Raw genomic sequence first — 8,859 nt, forward strand, 5'->3', positions numbered from 1 at the left:
ATACTGGTCATTACTGCCTGCAGTTTTCAGAGGTCACAGCTGGCAAACCTGTTAGGGTTGATGTCCTTTTCAGAGACATTGCTCCATTATATTTCCCAGTGAAAAATCCAGCTTCAGCCTCCCAATTAGGTGAGAATGCAGATCCATGCAAGTTAACACAGATGTTCTATCAGTTGAGACAATAAAGGGAGTGGAGAAGCTTGACCAGAACTAAGGACGTACTACAAAGCCATATAGAAACGTAGAACTATATAACTAATAAATGTAACATTTTATTGTCAAATCAACTGTCGTGCAATGCTAGGTAATGCTGCCATCAGAAACTGCAAGTGGTTGAATGAAATTCTCAGTACCAGATATAAGACATCTACCATTGTTGCTGATCAGGGACATCACACAGGTCCCTATAACAATACAGGCAAATGCCATTTTTCTTCGTTTCCTACCAGAAGTAGAAGGTAAGACTCTATTGGTGAAGACCTCCCATGTATAAGACAAAGAAAATTCAAGCTGCACATGGTTAGGAATCTTCTGCCTTGCTGTCAAGCTTTCACAGTAACAAAAGTGTCCCTCATGCTGGAGAAAGAGCTTTAGTCTTAGGCGGACACTGACCTGATGGACAAGAAGCACGAACTTAGACCAGCTAGTGTCTAGTGAGGGCAGTGTTACTCTTTCACCCGATATTTGTGTCATCATAATTTATATACAGTAGCAACTGCTAGATGCAATGACAGCCTCCGGGACACCAAAATGTGTCAGTGCACAGTTTTACTCTTGGGTTACTTTGACCAATTTGAGCTGACATTTGAATTCTCAACTTCCCTGTCTATGTCTTCCGCCTCTCTGTACCTCACAGTGACTGACCTACCTTTAATCTATTAATGACTCTGTGTCAATCCGAATGCTGTCTGTCTGGATGCTGTGTTTCTGCCTGCAGTCCTGACAAACAGCCTGGAAAACATCACATGGAGAAGGAAGAGGAATAATTTACAGAGATCTTTAACAGTTTCACCAGGCATGCAGCTTTACTGTGATTCAACTGGCCTGGAGCATGTAGACAAAGACACATAGCAAAACAGACAGACTTACTATCCTATAACCTCACTGCTTCCAACATTTATGATAGATACTTGTGCCACATGGTCGCCTTTGACCTTTTCAACAAATTATAGTCAAAACAGACATAATAAACACATGTATATTGTTTTCTTGGAATACTATATAACATAGGATCAAAGTCATACATTGGCTTATTGTAAAAGCTGCTTATATTGGAAATTCAAAGCCAGTAAGCTTGCTTGCCGCAGTTTCCTCTTTCATTACTATTTGTTATCTTAATGCTTAATCAGCAAAAACATCACTTAAATTTTGACACACCTGGGAATAAACACTGCTGCCCATTCTTATTTTAAATTGTTTTCATTGAGCTGTATGTTTCTCTTCTCTCCCCTTCCCTTCCACCCTCTCCCATGGTCCCCACGTTCACAGTTTACTCAGGAGATCTTGTCTTTTTCTACTTTCCATGTAGATTAGCTCCATGTATCTCTCTCTTAGGGTCCTGTTTGTTGTCTAGGTTCTCTGGGATTGTGGACTATAGGCAGGTTTTTCTTTGCTTTATGTCTAAAAGCCACTTATGAGTGAGTACATGTGATATTTGTCATTCTGAGTCTACGTTACCACACTCAGTATGATGTTTTCTAGATTTGCCTGCAAATTTCAAGATGTCTAATTTGCATGGGAAGGGTTAGTAGACAAGATCCCCTGAATAAACTGGGATCATGGGTGAAGGTGGAAGGGGAGTGGAGAAAGGATGAGGGAAGAGGGGAGGAGAACATGAGGGAAAGGGAAAGTTGAGAGGGAGACCAAGGGAAAAGGTACCTTGATAGAGGGCACCATTATGGGATTAATGAGAAACCTGGTACTAGGGAAGTTCCCAGGAATCCACAAAGATGACCCCAGCTAAGAATCTATGCCATAGTGGAGAGGGTGCATGACCTGGCCTTGCTCTGTAATCAGATTGATGACTACCTTAATTGTCACCATAGAACCTTCATCCAGCAACTGAGAGAAGCAGACGTACAGATCCACAGCACTGGGCCCAATTTCTGGAGTCCAGTAGTAGAAAGAGAGGAGTGATAATATGAGCAAAGGGGTCAAGACCATGATGGGGAAACCCATAAAAACAGCTGACCCACAATAATGGGTGTTCACTGACTCTGGACTGACAGCTGGGGAACCTGCATAGGATCGACCTAGGACCTCTGAATGTGGGTGACAGTTGTGTGGCTTGGGGAATCTGTGGAGCCACTGTTGGTAAACTGGCTTTCTGGAGCCCATTCCATATGGAGGGAAACCTTGCTCAGCCTACATACACGGGAGGAGGACTTTTGTACGTAAGTGATGTGAAAGAATTTGCTGACTCTCCAAGCGAAGATCATTCTCTTTGAGGAATGGATGGGGTGGGGTGGGGGAAAGTGGAGGGAGCTGGAGGAGAGGGAGAAGAAACTTGGATTGCTATGTATGTAAAATAGTAAAAGATTTTTTTAAAAAAATAAAATAACATATTTTTGGTTAATTGGAAAAAAAGAACACAATGTCCCTATACAGTACATGACTGCAGAAAACTTATATATATAATGTGTGTGTATATATATATATATATATATATATATATATATATATATATGTCTACTCTACAATAAAAGGAACACAAAACTGAAAAATCTTGTCAGAAACTGGTGGAAAAGGGTTAAATCAACAAATGCATGGGGCTGGAGAGATGGCTCAGTGGTTAAGAGCATTGCCTGCTCTTCCAAAGGTCCTGAGTTCAATTCCCAGCAACCACATGATGGCTCACAACCATCTGTAATGAGGTCTGGTGCCCTCTTCTGGCTAGCTGTATACATAATAAATAAATATTTAAAAAAAAAAAACAAATGCATGAAGCTGAGGGAGAGAAGTGTGGTCAAATAGGCCAAGTGGACAAAGTGAACCCAAGGACAGTGGCACCCTAGAGGAGTCAGTCAAGGGCACAGAGTGCCGCGTTCCACTGTGTTTCTAAGGAGTGGGGGGCTGCCCCCACTGCTCTCTCCTGATAATACTGACAGCATCCTCATTTGCCCGCCATGCCTGTGGCAGATCAGGCAGTGCTGTCGAGCAAACAGACATCAGAAAAGAATCTTTCAGTTGCCACCACCAACAGTCCAACTTGGAATGGTGTGGCCCACAGGTAACTCTCTCCTTCTGCTACTATGGAAACCAATTGTTCCTCAACTATGGGTCATGCTAGTAGGACTTTTAGTGGTAGCTGCAGAAATTCCCACAGTTCCATTGTTCTTAACACATGAAGAAAGCTCCATGTATATGCATGTCCTCTTGACTATCCACTCATCTGTTGATGGACGTCTGTACATTGAGCTTAAGTTCACATTTCAAACAAAGCAGGATTATTCAGTTTCAAGGTTATCCTTCTATCCACACAAGACTAAACCTCCTCCTCCAGCTTCTACCATCTTGCTTAGGCAAGGAGAAACAATTCTTGCCTCTCTTCTAGATGGCTGCCATCAGCACATGTTGTAGTAATAGCAGTGAGGCTGCGTCCCCGGCACCCGGCTGCCCGCATGGCTAGCTTATGCCCCGAAATAATTACATGGAAACTGTATTCTTTTAAATACCGCCTGGCCCATTAGTTCCAGCCTCTTATTGGCTAGCTCTTACATATTGACCTAACCCATTTTTAATATCCCTGTAACACCACGAGGTGTCATACCAGGGAAGATCTTAACCTGCGTCTGTGTCTGGTAGGAGAATCATGACGACTCCTCAATCTGCTTCTTTCTCCCAGCATTTTGTTCTGTTTACTCCGCCTACCTAATTTTATGTCCTATTAAAGGGCCAAGGCAGTCTCTTTATTTAACCAATGAAATTAACACAAAACAGAAGACTCTCCCCCATCAAGCACACACATGTGAAGATCCAACTTCCAACCTCACATCTGAATTTCAACTGAAATTCACACTGTAATAAAATCTAAGCTTAAAATTTAACAAAGTGACATAATTCACAACAGCAAGGGAACGGAACTGGTGTAGATGTCCATCAGCTGCGGAAAGGACAATCAAAATAAGGTGCAACATGGTGGCAAAGCCTTTAATCCCAGCACTACGGAGGCTGAAGAGGCGGATCTCTGTGAGTTCAAGGCCACTTTGGTCTACCTAGCAAGTTCCAGGACAAGGGATATAAAGTGAAACCCTGCATCAAAAAAGCAAATAAATAAATAATAAAAGAATTAATCAGCAGCATGAAACACACAACTGATTTTACTCAGCTGTAAAGAAAAAGGAAATCAGGAAATGTGCAGAAAAATCACTATCACTCCAGACAAAATTAAGCAAAGTAACTCAAACTGAGAAAAACAAAATTCACTTGTGCCATGCACAGAACCAAGTCTCTCCATGTGTGCGCTAGTGAGGCTCCGTGTGCACAGAGGCTGTGACACTAGAAAAGAGGTCCCAGCAGGGAGGGCAGAGGCCACCTGTGGCGCGACAGCAGAAAGATGGCCATGGGGGGAGAGGGCGCATTCCGGGCTTGGGGCAACGACAGAAGGGAGCTGAGCAGAAACAACACATTTTGTTTGAAATGGCAAAATGAAACTATGCTATTTTAAATTGTTAAACCCAAAAATATTAAATTTTTTTTAAAAAATTTAAAGAAGAATTTTAATGATTTAATTATAGATAAGTTTCATTATTGCATCTCAGTGAGAACAGGGCCCTATTTCAGCCTCACTATACAAAATGTATGCATTGACTGTGGTTAATGAGCAAACGTAATTCCTTGTTATTAAATGTTTATTTTATTTTGACAACACTGAATGTACTAAGGTCATACCCATCTTGGAGATCTGAGTTAAAGTTACAATTTAATATTGAACAATGAAAATCACTCACAGCAAAGCAATGCGTCAAGAAAAACTGGGGCATACTAACCAAAGCTGCAGTAAAGCATTTGGCCAGTAATGCCCAGAGTTCTGAGCTCTGTCCCCAGCACCATATAAACCAAGGGTAGAGGTGCACTCAACAATCTCAGCACTGGAGAAGTTGAGACAGGAGAATCAGGAGCTCAAGGTTATACTCTGCTATAAGACTTTGTATCAACAAGGTCAAAGGACATTCTGCCTCAACCTGACCACTACCTAAGACACAAGGGCTCTGGGCCAACCATGGGTATTGTGGGTTTTGAGCATTCTGTCCAGCCTTACAAGGGTACAGTTGTCCAGATTGCCATGAGCAGACTACTCAAATTCAAACCCCAGTGTGATAGCAAATGCCTGAAATCCTTTCACTTGGGAAGCTGAAGTAGGAGAATCACAAGTTCCAGGCCAATGCAGGTTATAGCAAAAGACTCAGTCAAACAAAATGGACTAGAACACTAGGTGACCTTCCAGAAGAGACTCACGTTTGATTCGATTCCTAGCACCCATGTGGTAGTTCACAACCATTTGTAACTCCAGCCCCAGGAGATCTGATACCATCTTCTGGCCTCCATGAGAACCAAGCATTCATATGGTACACAGACATACACGTACACAAAACACGAATACATATAAATGTTTCTAAAAGATGTCTGGAAGACAACTCAGTTGAAATATTTATTAGCCTGCAGTCCTGAGTTCTATCCCTAGAACGCACGTAAAAAAAAAGCCAGGCATGATAGCACATTTGTCATCCCAGACACTTGAGTTCAGGCCTCAGTACATCTGAGGAACGACACCACACCCGAAGTTGTCCTCTGGCCTCCATTCCAGCACACACGCAAATTAGTTAACACCTGTGACAGGCCTAGAATCCCAGAACTGAGACATTAAGGAGGCCTATTGAGAGAGTTCAAGGCCAGCACAGACTAAACAGTGAATTCTGGGTCCACACGAGCTATGGAATGATACTCTGAATCAAAAAAAAAAAAAGATCTAGATCTAGATAGATAGATCTCAGCTCAGATATGTGGTCTATGTAGCTTAACTTCTACCACCTGTAAAAATGAACACAGCCAATGGAAATAGCCCTACTGCCTAGCAACTGGGAAATGAATAACCAAGAGGTGGTTAGCCCACACAATGGGCTATTGCTGAGCTATAAAACAGAACAAAGCAGTGGCACACACTGTAGCTCAATGACCATGGAAAACACTGCGTTCAAGAAAAGGCCAACCACAAATATCAACTATACAGCTACCTGCAGCCCCTCACTCTGATATTCCCAGAACTTGGAAAGCTGAAGAAAAGGGGACTTCTCCAGCTTTCCAAGCACAGATTACAGTGAGTCCAAACCACTTGGACATACAGTGTGTAACTGTATCTAAAGAGAAAACGAAAAAGCAAAACATCATTTCAGGTGTGGTTCTGCATGTAAAGAATCCCAGCACTCAGGAGACAGAAAAGGAATCAGGAGTTTAAGTAACCCTCAGCTACACAGTGACTCAAAGCTGGCCTGTGATATGAAATCCTTTCAAAAACTATTAGAACCAGAAATATGGTTCATCAGGGAAGGTGCTTGCCTCCAAGCCTGGCAACCTGAGTTTGACTCTTAGGATCCAAATAGTGGAAAAGGAAAACCAACTCTTGCAAACTGTCCTTTGATGTCCAAACAGCTATCATGGCATGAAGCAAACACACACACACACACACACAAACGCACAATAAACAAACGTAAGAAATGAATAGGCAGAGAAACACCTGAGGCAGGTGGGCAGTGGCTCATGTATTTGTGTGAGAACCCCAGATCACAGAGATCCACGGAGACAGAACGTGATTAGCTGCTGCTAGGAGGAGGACGGGAGGAGTGGGAGAAACTGTCGATGGGTACAGGATTTCTTTTTTTTTTTTTTTTTTTTTTTTTTTTGGGTACAGGATTTCTTAACTTACACTTTGGTGGTGGTGGTGGCTGTTGTGTTGTTGAGAGGCATGATGTATGAGGCATGATGTATAAACCCTAGGCTAAACTCATAGCTGCGATTCTCCAGCCTCATCTTCCCCTTTGCTTACATGAATGTACCACCAAGTCCCATGGGATTGGGGTTTCCTTGGGGGTAATGAAAGTCTCTCCAAACTAGACCACACAACACTGTGACTATGCCAAAGGCCACTGGACTGTGAGCTTTGAGATGGTTAATGGTTAATTTTTAGTTATGTGAATTTTCCTCTTTGTCAGAGAGAAGGGAAAAGTGGTCAGGATTGGACAAGGATACTCAACAGCCTTCCCTGCCCTCCCCTATCCTCACCGTTTTCCCACACAAGGCCCTGGCACACCACTTACTGGCTACCTTGACACCACTTAGGGTGTACTAAGCCTTCACTGACCACATGCCCGAACCCGTGCCCACACAGACATCAGCATCTACATGGTCTATACAACATCCCTGAAGATTCCCACCCCATGTCCACGTCCGTGACTGGGTTGGGGATGGCACTCCAGTTGCCTGGAAACCCTTCCCATGTATCAAAGCAGGGCCACCCTTTCCCCTAAATACAACAGTCAGAGTAAAGGGGGGAAATGTGGCTAGAGACGTGGCTCAGTTAGGAGAGTCTGCATAAAGAAAATGTAGTCTGTATTGGAACCTGAGGTAATCCCTCTGCCTCCACTCACTCTTGTAATCTCACCATTACAATACCTGGCATTACAAGAATGAGTGATGCATACACCTGGCCTACACAAAGCCGTGGGTTCCGTTCGCAATGAAAATCAAGGAATGGTAGTACATGTCTATAATCCTAGCACGGGGGAAAGGGAGGCAAGCAGAAACAATAGTTCAAAGTTCAAGACCAGCATGGCTTACGAGAGACCCTGTGACAAAGTGAGACACCCTAACTGGACAGCCTCTGCTTTACATCTTCTCATACACGGTCTGAGCAGTTCAGTTCAGCAGGCACATGAAGGGGCCCGACTCTCACATACAGACAAAAGATGTCCCCACATGGGGACATAACACAAAGCCAGCCTAGCCCAGAGGATGGCAGCTGAAGTCGCCTGGGACACCCACATATTGCGAAACCACAGAGTCAGAACACCATGCTGGGCCAGATGTGGTGGATCATAGCAGTAACCCTAACACTGGGGAAACTGAGCCACATCGTTCGGAGTTTGAGGCTAGCCTTTACTACACAGTGACACTCTATTCAAATGAAATACACAAATACCATAGCAGGTTGTTTGGAACCACCAAGTATCAGGTGGTTTGCTTCAACGAGAACCCAAATACTCTAGATAACTCTAGATCCCACATGTCTGCACAGGTCAGGGGACTGTATAGCCCTGCATGGTCCCTGACACCATGCTGGCCAACTGTGACCTGTGGCTGACAGGCACAGCACATAGTGAAAGGTAAAAAGAAATTCTCTCTCCCTAAACTAGCCTAAAAGTAAAAAAATCATCTTCTAATATCAGACAGAAATAGACAGACAGACAGATGGATGATAACAGGATCTAACTATGTGGTTCAAGCTGGCCTGAAGTTCAAATTATTCCTGCCTGAAACCTGAAGTTACAGAAGTGCTTTTCTCCCGGCTAGAAAGGGCCTACTGTGGCGGGCTCGCGCTCTCTCTCTCTCTCTCTCTCCTCTCTCTCTCTCTCTCTCCCTCTCCTCTCTCCTCTCTCTCTCTCCTCTCTCCCTCTCTCCTCTCTCCCTCTCTCCTCTTCTCTCTCTCTCCTCTCTCTCCTCTCTCTCTCTCTCTCTCTCTCTCTCTCTCTCTCTCTCTCTCTCTCTCTCTCTCTCTCTCTCTCTCCAACACTCATTTGGTAAAACTAGGGGACTCAAGTGTTAGTCTACAGGGCCAAAAAAGCTCTCCCACCTCCCTCCAAGAGG

This window comes from Microtus pennsylvanicus, chromosome 6 (assembly GCF_037038515.1).
Source record: "Microtus pennsylvanicus isolate mMicPen1 chromosome 6, mMicPen1.hap1, whole genome shotgun sequence".
Lineage (NCBI taxonomy): Eukaryota > Metazoa > Chordata > Mammalia > Rodentia > Cricetidae > Microtus > Microtus pennsylvanicus.